Raw genomic sequence first — 10,351 nt, forward strand, 5'->3', positions numbered from 1 at the left:
CTGAAAAAATAGCTAAACTTCAAAATAGTCTAAAAAACTGAAAAAAATCCTAAATTAGCCAAAACAGCTGGTGTGTAAATATTGGCCTAACTCCAAAACAGCCTAAAAAAACTTAAGAACAAAACCCTAAATTAGCCAAAATAGCTAGCATGTAGCTGAAATGTTAGCTAGACTCCAAAATAGACCAAAAAACTAAAAAAAAGGCCTAAATTAGGCATAAATAAATAAATACAGTCTTGGCAGCTTTTAATTTAATACAAAAATCACAAAATAACGTATTGTGACATTTCGCTGAATTTATATTTTCATACACCCCCAAAAATCACATATAAGTCACTCCTGAGTATAAGTCTCACCTTACCTCACCCCAACAATGCAAATACGCAACTTATACTCAGAAAAATACAGTACTGAAGACTGAATTAAAGTTGTACTTTCTTTCATTTCATTTAATCAAACTCAACATTCAAGATTATTTTTTAGTTGCCATTTCCCTAAGAGAAGCTAAAACAGAGTTTAGTTTGATTCTGAATTCAGAATTAATAATCCATAAACCGAACCCATGGAAATCCCAATTATCTGTAGCTTCAGGACTCTGCCAGCCAAACTGTCTGGACGGTCATGTGTTTGGAGACAAAGCTTTGATCTGAAATCCCTCTAGCCTGTAAAGTGACAAAAACCTTATTTTTAGTGTCTGCTTCATTGTTCAGAGAGGGCATCTATATGTTTATACCTGAACTGCGTCCATTCTTTAACCCAGCAAAAGAAAAGGACCGGACTTACCACGCTGAGGACAGGAGGAGCTGAGGAGGTTCAGATCAGACGTTCTCGTTCCTCCTGTGTTTCACAGCTTCAGGGCATTGCAGAGTCTCCCTTTACTGTGGCTTCCTGGAAGACAAAAGTTCTTGTAGTAAACTGGCCACAAAAGGCTTTAGCAAAACAGGATCTGAAGTAAAACGTTGTCCTCCTTGAAGCTCTGGAAAACATTTAGGTTTTGTGGTAGCAGAATCAGTCAGTGAGATGCCTGCAAACAGCGGAGACAGACTTCTGTCTGTACCCCAACATTAAACATTTCTGAAATGTCCTAAAAATGTTTGCACAACGGGATCCTTTTCAACCAGAGTCTCTGCAGTTAAAGAGAATATTCGTTAAAATGCAAGAATCCACCTGAAAACATTCCACAGTAAGAAGATCATCTGCACTACTTCCTCTCCTAAAGCTGATTTTTTTGCCCCTTAGCAACATTTATTGATTCCAAATGACACAGATTACTTTTTTAAATCTAAAATTAAAATAAATTCTCTCTTCAAGTCTCTTCCTGCTTATAACAGCTAATTTCATGTGGGAAGCAATCCATTTTCCCCTTCATCCTGTTGAACTTCTTTCCATCTTAACATGAAGGTTCTGTCCTACAGTTCTTCTTCAGCATGAAGCTCTTTGTGTTTATAAATACGATGAATACATAAAAGATAATCGGAGTCTCTTTATCTCACACTGATCAATGCACACACTGGTGAGAACACTGACTCACCATGTGCATTTTTTCAGCAGACTCCTGGCCAGTTTAAGAATTTATAGATTTTTGGCCTTTTTAGGTGTTTCGTTTCATATCCTCCCCCCAGTTTCCAAATAAATGTGTAAAAAATGTCTGGGCTATTCCAAAAGTGTCTAAAAATCCTCAGTAAACTAAATTAGTCAAAACATTAGCATGCTGCTAAAATAGAAGCTAAACTCTAAATTTGCCTTAAAAAAACCCAGTAGACAATAAGCCAAAAGTTAAATATTAGATCGACGAAACTCCAATTTCTTTTTAAATTGCTATAAAAGATGAAAACATAGTCCATGAATTTATTTGAAGGTTTGTTGCTAATCTACTTCTAATTTTGAAATTAGAAGACTTTCTTATTCCATTCCTATGGGGCATATTTTCCTCAATATTCCAAAAACTATAGAGTTTATAAACACCAAAAATACAAACATTAATGTCCTGAAAAAACTGAACGTTTTCATACTAAGATTGCTGAAATCGCTGAAAGTGTGATTGAGTTTTTACATGCTGAAAGGCGTACAGAGAGGAGCTTACTAAGCATTCAACAATTAAATGAAACAAGGAAATATTTTTTGAAAAAGATAAAGTTTTGGTCTCACTGACTCAAATATAAAAAAGTGCATGTTTTGGTGCTGAACTCTCACAGTTTTGTTCAACTTTACTACACTCTGACTCCATATAATATAAAATAACGACTAATCGACTATTAAATTAGTTTAATACATTTGTTTAATAGTCTATAGACTATTTAAGAGTCGATTAATCGTTGATTAGTCGACTAAGAGTGGCAGCCCTAATGACATTTTTTAAATAACTAAAGTGAGTTAATGTCATTTTCCAAACCTTTATTTAACAAGTGTTCACAGACAAAAAAAACAAAATTCTGTTTTCTTGAGAAGTTTAAAAAACACTGACAACAGAACCAAAGTGAGTCCCTGATGGGAGGGTATAAAAGAGCGAGAAAGCCCTGTTCGCTCCATCTTTACTGCCACAGCTGCATGCTGAACTGCAGCATCTGTGCTGAGAATGAAAAGTGGAGGAGACGGGTGCAGCTGTGGAGCTCCGATAGAGCAGGGAGGAAGAGAAAGGGGGAGCAAGAGATAGCAGCAGTGACAGCTGAGAGATGAAAACTTCCAACAAGCTGACCTTCAGCTGAGAGAGAACGGCTTCATTTTAAGATTTGTGAGGGGGGAGAAAACACAAAAGATTTTCTTCACAAATGAAGCTTCATGGAATAACAGAATTAAAGAGTTTCATTTATTATCTCTTTTTGCAACACAAGCTCTTTTCTTCCTTATCTTCTGTGTGGTGATTAACACCTGCAGCTCCACACCTGCTGTAATCTGTCCACTGTGGGAAGACGGCTCGCTGCCCGCTCGGAAATGCTTTCTGGTTTGGTCCCGGTGTGACCTGCCAGAGTCTGAGGAGGATCTTTCTGATGAATGCTGTGAGGCAGCTCTGCAGGGTTAGGATGATACTGCAGTTTGAGAAGTGATGCAGTAGAAATACAACAAGTCGGGGATAAAAGAGGAAGAACTACAGCACAGAGCACCAGCAGGGCTGCACCACAGCGAGACCTCGGCTTTTGTTGAAGGTTTGGAGTTTTTACAGTTCACACAGTCCTCTGTGGTCTGTTCGTTTACTTCAGAGCCCAAAAACCAGGTCAATCCCAAACTTTTGGGCATTTCTCTAACTTGTAATACATAAAAAGAAATATAGGCAGCTGTGAGGCAGCAGAACTCTGAATTTTAGAAACATTTCTGTTACAGTCGGCAAACACCAGTAAACAAACACCATCCCATCCTAGTCAACTCCATGTTCTATTGGTAATCAATGCAGGCTCAGAGGCATCAGATGATTGGCATGCAAATGTGTTCATCACGTGGAAACTGGACTCTGAAGCTGAAGGAGGTGCAGGAAACTGGGAGCTCAGGGAAGCTCCAGAGAAAAGCAGAGATGACCCAGAAGGAAGAAGAGGAAGGAAGGACGTGGGACGGTTACAAAAGAGTTGATTCTGAACGTCAGTCCTTTGTAGAACTGTGTATTGGCAAGAACCGGTCAATACGATACATATCATGATATGTGTCTCAAGATACAATACATATCACATTATGTGTATCACGATACGTATCATATTATGTGTATCACAATATGTGTCTAACGATTCGATACATGTCACATTATGTGTATCACGATATGATACATTTCACATTATGTGTATCACGATACGTATCACATTATGTGTATCACGATACGATACATATCACGATATGTGTCTCAAGATACAATACATATCACATTATGTGTCCAACGATACGATACATGTCACATTAAGTGTCTAACGATACGATACATATCACATTATGTGTATCACGATACGATACATATCACGATATGTGTCTCAAGATACGATACATATCACATTATGTGTCTAACGATACATTTCACATTATGTATCTAAAGATACAATACATGTCACATTATGCGTATCACGATACGATACATATCACGATATGTGTCTCAAGATACGATACATATCACGATATGTGTCTCAAGATACGATACATATCACATTATGTGTCTAACGATACATTTCACATTATGTGTCCAACGATACGATACATGTCACATTATGTGTCTAACGATACAATACATGTCACATTATGTGTATCACGATACGATACATATCACGATATGTGTCTCAAGATACGATACATATCACGATATGTGTCCAACGATACGATACATGTCACATTATGTGTCTAACGATACATTTCACATTATGTGTCTAACGATACATTTCACATTATGTGTCCAACGATATGATACATATCACATTATGTGTCCAACGATACGATACATATCACATTATGTGTCTAACGATACAATACATATCACATTATGTGTCTAACGATACGATACATATCACATTATGTGTCTAACGATACGATACATATCACATATGTGTATCACGATACAATACATATCACATTATGTGTCTAACGATACGATACATATCACATTATGTGTATCACGATACGATACATATCACATTATGCTTCTAACGATACGATACATATCACATTATGTGTATCACGATACGTATCACATTATGTGTATCACGATACGATACATTTCATATGTTTCTCACGGTACAATAGATTTCGCATTTTGTGTCTCACGATACGATAGATTTCACATTATGTGTCTCATGTTACGAAACATATCACATTGTGTCTAAAGATACGATACATAACACATTATGTGTCTAACGATATGATGTATATCGTGATATATCCCGAGGCTGTACTACAACAATTTTTCACTTTTATTTTAAAGTGTATGATTTAGAAAATAACCTTACCTGAATTTTATTATGTATTTCATTGTAATAAAATGGTGAAATTCATTATATTTAATGATCACAACACAAAGTACTTCAACTGATACTGGCAGTACTGTGGCACAGAGTTTCAGTTCAGAACCCATCCCAAGTAAAAACTAAGTAGTCCTTGTCTCATGACAGCAAAAACAGCAAAGTTGATTGAACTTTTAAAACAAGCTAGTTCACCTGATTATTTGTTGGTTTTTTTGGTCGCGGTGTTGAGCTGCTCAAAGAGGCTCAGTGTGCTACCAACTAGTCGTTGGGTATTTAGGTGGAAAACAAAAGTAAGACGCTGAGGGACACTCATGAATAATTAATTAAATATTGTCTTGTCAGCATTTTAAATCGATATACAAGTCTTGCAAAATGAAATATCACGATATATCACCAAATCAATTTTTCCTGTTACCTTCCACAGAAGCTCACACCTTGGGAGACTTTAGAGCAGGGGTCTACAACCTGCCACATGTGGTTCTTGGACCCTTTTTTGTGGCTCTCTGGTTTATTGAGGAGTTTTAGGCTATTTTTAGAGTTTAGCTAGTATTTAAGCAATGTGCTAGCTTTTTTGGCTAATTTGGCATCTACTGAGGCAAAAAGCATTCCCACTAGCATCATCGTAGGTAATGCATCTTTTCTAGTTTCTCTTTATGTTTGTGTTTCATATAGGGAAAAAGTTTGTCTACATTAATCCACCTAAGACTCCTAAGTGGGTCAAAAATGATCCTCTGAGGCGAAAAGTTCTTGTCATTTCATGTTTGTACAAGAAGTGAGATGAAAGCTCACACATCACATCACCTTCGTCTAAGCCGGTGAGTAACTAAGTCCTGTTTGTGCTCTTCCCAGCGCAGACGGGACTCCGGTCCTGTGGGGGTGCTCAGGTGTCACCATCAACCAGCGACGGCGTGCGTGATGTTCCACACAGCGCTGAGGACCCTTCAGGGGCTGCAGCGCTCCTTCATTCAGCCTGTGATGTACTGTCAGTCCTCTTAAACACACTTTTTCCCTGCAGCCTCTCTAGAGCCTGGAGAGCAGCACACTGCACCTCTTCATCAGCTCACTTCCCACATCATGGAGCAGGAGAGGAGATCCTGTTCTTACAGGTGTGTTTGCTCGTTTCCTGAACAAAACTGACCCTGAAGATCTCAGTTTGATTCTAATTTTCTTTCACCAGAGACAAACATGACCCTGGAATAGGGTAAACATGTCCTCAGCTGTGCTACAAGGCTGGAAATGGAGGCCTGATGAGCTGTGATTGAGAAACGGAGGGGGCAGGTCAGGGAGGGAGGAAGATTGCCGACAAAGGAAAAACAGGGTTTGTCTGCAGATGAGGAGGGGGCTGACCTGGAGACACGAGGAAAAGGGAGGAAGATATTTCAGCTTTCCTGGTTAGCAGCAGAACGTACCTGGTAAACCACGTCACGCTAAGAAGCGCTTTTCTTCACGTTGGAGCGCTCTGAACCACAGAAGTTTACACTTAAATGTAAGTAATGACTTTTCGTTGTAGAATGACCTTTTTAAAGTTATTAAGCCGTTATTGTTATGTATATTCAAGCGCTGGGAGCTCCACGCTAACGCTAATGGACCGGTGATTATTGGTGATGTTGAAAATGAGACACTATTTTTTCATAACTCTCCGTTTGGAGGGCCAAATGAAGGAGAAGGGAAGAATTTGGATTGGTCCTGAGACTGACCTGAAATACCACATCTGGTTTAACAACAAGCTAAATCTACGAGAGCAGGAAGATATTTAATCTAGAGTAGAGCTGCCACGATTAGACTAATCGATGACTATTAAAATAGTTGACGACTAATTTAATAGTCGATTAGTCGTTACTTTATATTATGTGGAGCCAGAGTGTAGTAAAGTGGAACAAAGTTGTGAGCGTTCAGCACAAAAAAAACACTTTTTTTCATTATTTGAGTCACTGAGACCAAACTTTATCTTTTGTGATAATAGTTCCTTATTTCAGATTCTAACCTCATTAGAGAGATCAGGAGTATACTTCCCATCAAACTCATTTTGACAGGTGACCTTTGACCCTATATACCCTGTCTATATAAAAACTGACATTAAATTGTCATCTTGAGGGGCGGGGCACCTGTCAAAACGAGTTTGATGAACGGTTTAGGGTCAAAGGTCACCTGTCAGGATCACGGGTTGTATGTGTTATTGGAGGGGAGGGGGGAGGTTGAAGGGTGGGTTTGGTTTTTACTGTGTATGTTTTTAAATGTAAAGCACTTCGAGTTGTGTTTTTGATACATACATTTTGATTTGATTAAAGTTTGATGTCAAAATGAGTTTGATGGAAAGTATATTCCTATTCTCTCTCTCATTTGATTCAATTTTGTTTTTAATACTAGAAATTAATGAAAGTGTCATGAATCAGTCGTCAGTACACCCCCTGTGGCCTTCAGCGGGAACTATCTCCAGAGTTCTAGAACTTCCTGGTTCTCCACACTACTCTTCCCATAAGCCTCTGCTGTCACTCCCAGGAGCTCCACAGCTAGTTTTTGTCAGTGCGAAGTCTTGTTTGTGCCACTCTTCCTGCATCACGGAGCGTTCTCAACCTGACCTGATCTTCTGCTTCATCTGCCGCCTGCCCTGACCCTCGCCTGGATCCCTGGCTTTCCTCTGATACACTCATGCTGGTGGCTGACCTCTGCCTGCCTGACCCTGATTTAGTTTTGTGGACTTCGCCTGTTGCCCTGTCTGTACCAAATAAACTTGCTGCACTTGGATCCAGCTGTCTGCCTGTTTCTGACAGAAAGACAGAGGCTGCAAGATTCCTTAAAATCTCAAGAGCGACTTTGCAAGGCTAGCGTGACATGACGAGTTCTGACGACACCTAGAGCATAGCCTCCACATCCCTTCTGTGAGCTATACTGGGAGGAGCCGATCCCCACAGGACAGGATATTAAAGCCCATTTTCAGTCAATACCCCTGAGTCTGCTTTAGGTCCACACAGACGCAGCTGTGCATGCAGCCTCACCTCTTATCCCTGAGTTAAATCATGAGCTGCTGCGCTTTCATCTGTGCTGCAGCCCCACCGAGGTTCACGTCGCATCTTAGAGGATTATGCAGCTTCTAATGAGGAGGATGACTGTGTTTTCCTGTGTTCATAGTCTTGCACTCGCGCCATGTTGTTCATGCATTAATCCATGTACATCTTTGTTTGCGAGATTAGCAAAGCAACAAATCTGCTTTGTTCGGCTCTCATTTGCTTATCTTGCAGACAAGGTGGGCTGGAGATGCGCTGGCAGCCGCATCTGCTTATCTGAGCTGAAAGTTAGTAACTAAGCAGCCTGTTATCTCCATCCTGAACACTGCTGCTCTAATCCTCACCAGGACCGGGCTGCAAGAGCAGAGAACAATGATTTGACCATTCTGTTTCACTGGGAGACAAACATCTTTGCTTGTTAGGAAGATTTCAGACAGAAATCAGGCTCAGATCTCCAGAGGAGATGAGCTGAAAGCTCCGACACACTGCTACGTACCGCTGTATTCGAAAGTAAGATTTAGATTTTACTCTACAAAATCTGCTTGTTTTTAAGGCTGGAAATGTGGAGGATTTCTTCCAACTGTGTTCTTTCCTGTTCTTGCTCCTGATTATTCGTAGGACCGAGCAGCAGTATGAAGGCCCGCCCTTCCAGAACAGTGTGCTTCACCAGAACTGTCCAGTCGGACAGGGATTTTCCAATCATTCAAACATCACATGAAGTTTGAGTTTTTCCCTAAGAGACATCAACCCAATTAGTGCGATTGGCTCTAAGATAAGAGCAAAAGCCACACAATTTGAAATACGGACTCAACTATGTTCTGTTTAAAAGTCATTTTTAATCTAATGACAGCCGGGTTTTCATCCAGATTCCTTGTTGTTTCTTTCTATTATTACAAAAGCACTTCATGGATCTACGGTTGGTCTGGCCCTTCTGTTAAATTTGTGGCCCAAAATTATAAAGGATTGCCCATCCATGCCCTAGCCTGTCTGTCGCAGGGCCCATGAATCTGGAGCAATCGCGCTTGCTACACTGGATCACGGAAAGTGAGCTGGCAGCCTGACGGAGAGCCGCTACAGCACGTGGTCAAAGTTTTAAAAATTGGCATGCTGATTGCTAACTCTCTTGATGTTTTCCGCATTTACTGAGATTTTTTTTAGGCTATTTTGGTGTTTAGCTAATATTTCAGCCACAGGCTAGCTGTTTGTTTAGGCTAATTTAGGCCTTTTTTTTCATTTTTTAGTCTATTTTGGAGTTTAGCTAATATTTCAGCTAAATGCTAGCTGTTTTGTCTAATTTAGGCTTTTTGGGGGTTTTTTGAAGCTAGTTTGGAGTTTAGCTAATATTTCAGCTACATGCTAGCTGTTTTGGCTAAGTTAGGCTTTTTTGTTTTTTTTTAAGCTATTTTGGGGTTTAGCTAATATTTTAGCTACATGCTAGCTGATTTGTCTAATTTAGGCTTTTTTTCAAATTTTTTTTAGATAGTTTGGAGTTTAGCTAATATTTCAGCTACATGCTAGCTGTTTTGGCCAATTTAGGTTTTTTTGTATTTTTTGTTTGGGCTGTTTTGGAGTTTAGCAAATATTTCTACCACATGCTAGCTGTTTTGGCTAAAGTAGACTTTTTCCCCGTGTTTAAGGCTATTTTGTAGTTTAGATAATATTTCTGCTGCATGCTAGCTATTTTTGCTAATTTGGGCCTTTTTTAGTTTTTGGGGCTATTTTGAAACAATACAGTGCACTCTTGTTGAGAGTGAGTCAAACAGCCAGGTCACAGTCTGGTTGTTATAGCAGCTGCTTATCTACCAACAACATTGTGCCACACTAACAATGACCACAAAGGAAGATAATACCACATGGTCTGTAGCCTTCTGACCAGAGATTGATGAGACTCTGCAGTTCACATACGTGAGATCAATCGACTGTTTCTAGAGTCATGCATGGGGGTCTTCTTTTCTCTCTTTGTGTTCTTTCACATCCCTACTACTGTATAGTGAACATTTGAATCAGATTACTGGATGCGATTGGTTCAGTACGCCTCATCTCTGCAAAGACATCATGTTTTTTTCATTTTTTCCCCATTTATGGTGCAGATTCTTATACTTCTTCTTTATTCTTTGCACTTTACACCCCCCTCCCATTTGCGGTTGAAATGACCCAGTTTTCCCTCTAGGATCAATAAATTTGATCTTATCTCATCCTTGCGATATTTCTCATTTCACAAGTATTACTCCACGCCGTGGAATAGCTGCGGGCTCCTGCGCAGACGTTATCACATCCTGTCTCTTCCACAGCAGCGACGGTCGGTCCAGCGTCCCTTCATCCCTCTCATAAAAACCTGAGGGTTTGCATTTCGCGACCTCTGTCCTTGCCTGCAGAGATGCTTGATTTGTTGGGTGGGGTGGGTCACACACCCCCCCC

The 10,351-nt window shown here is 39.9% G+C and overlaps 1 protein-coding gene across 2 annotated transcripts in view; it reads right to left on the reverse strand.

Annotated features, from left to right (window-relative positions):
* The window catches only part of nav3 (neuron navigator 3), a 435,160-nt gene that overhangs the window by 370,114 nt on the left and 54,695 nt on the right, over nt 1-10,351 (reverse strand). For both annotated transcript variants that reach the window (XM_036210349.1, XM_036210350.1), the window contains exon 2: nt 784-888. The gene's annotated coding sequence lies outside the window, so the exon portion shown is untranslated. The remainder of the gene's footprint in view (nt 1-783; nt 889-10,351) is intronic.

The sequence above is a fragment of the Oryzias melastigma genome, linkage group LG23, assembly GCF_002922805.2.
Source record: "Oryzias melastigma strain HK-1 linkage group LG23, ASM292280v2, whole genome shotgun sequence".
NCBI classification, from domain to species: Eukaryota; Metazoa; Chordata; class Actinopteri; order Beloniformes; family Adrianichthyidae; genus Oryzias; species Oryzias melastigma.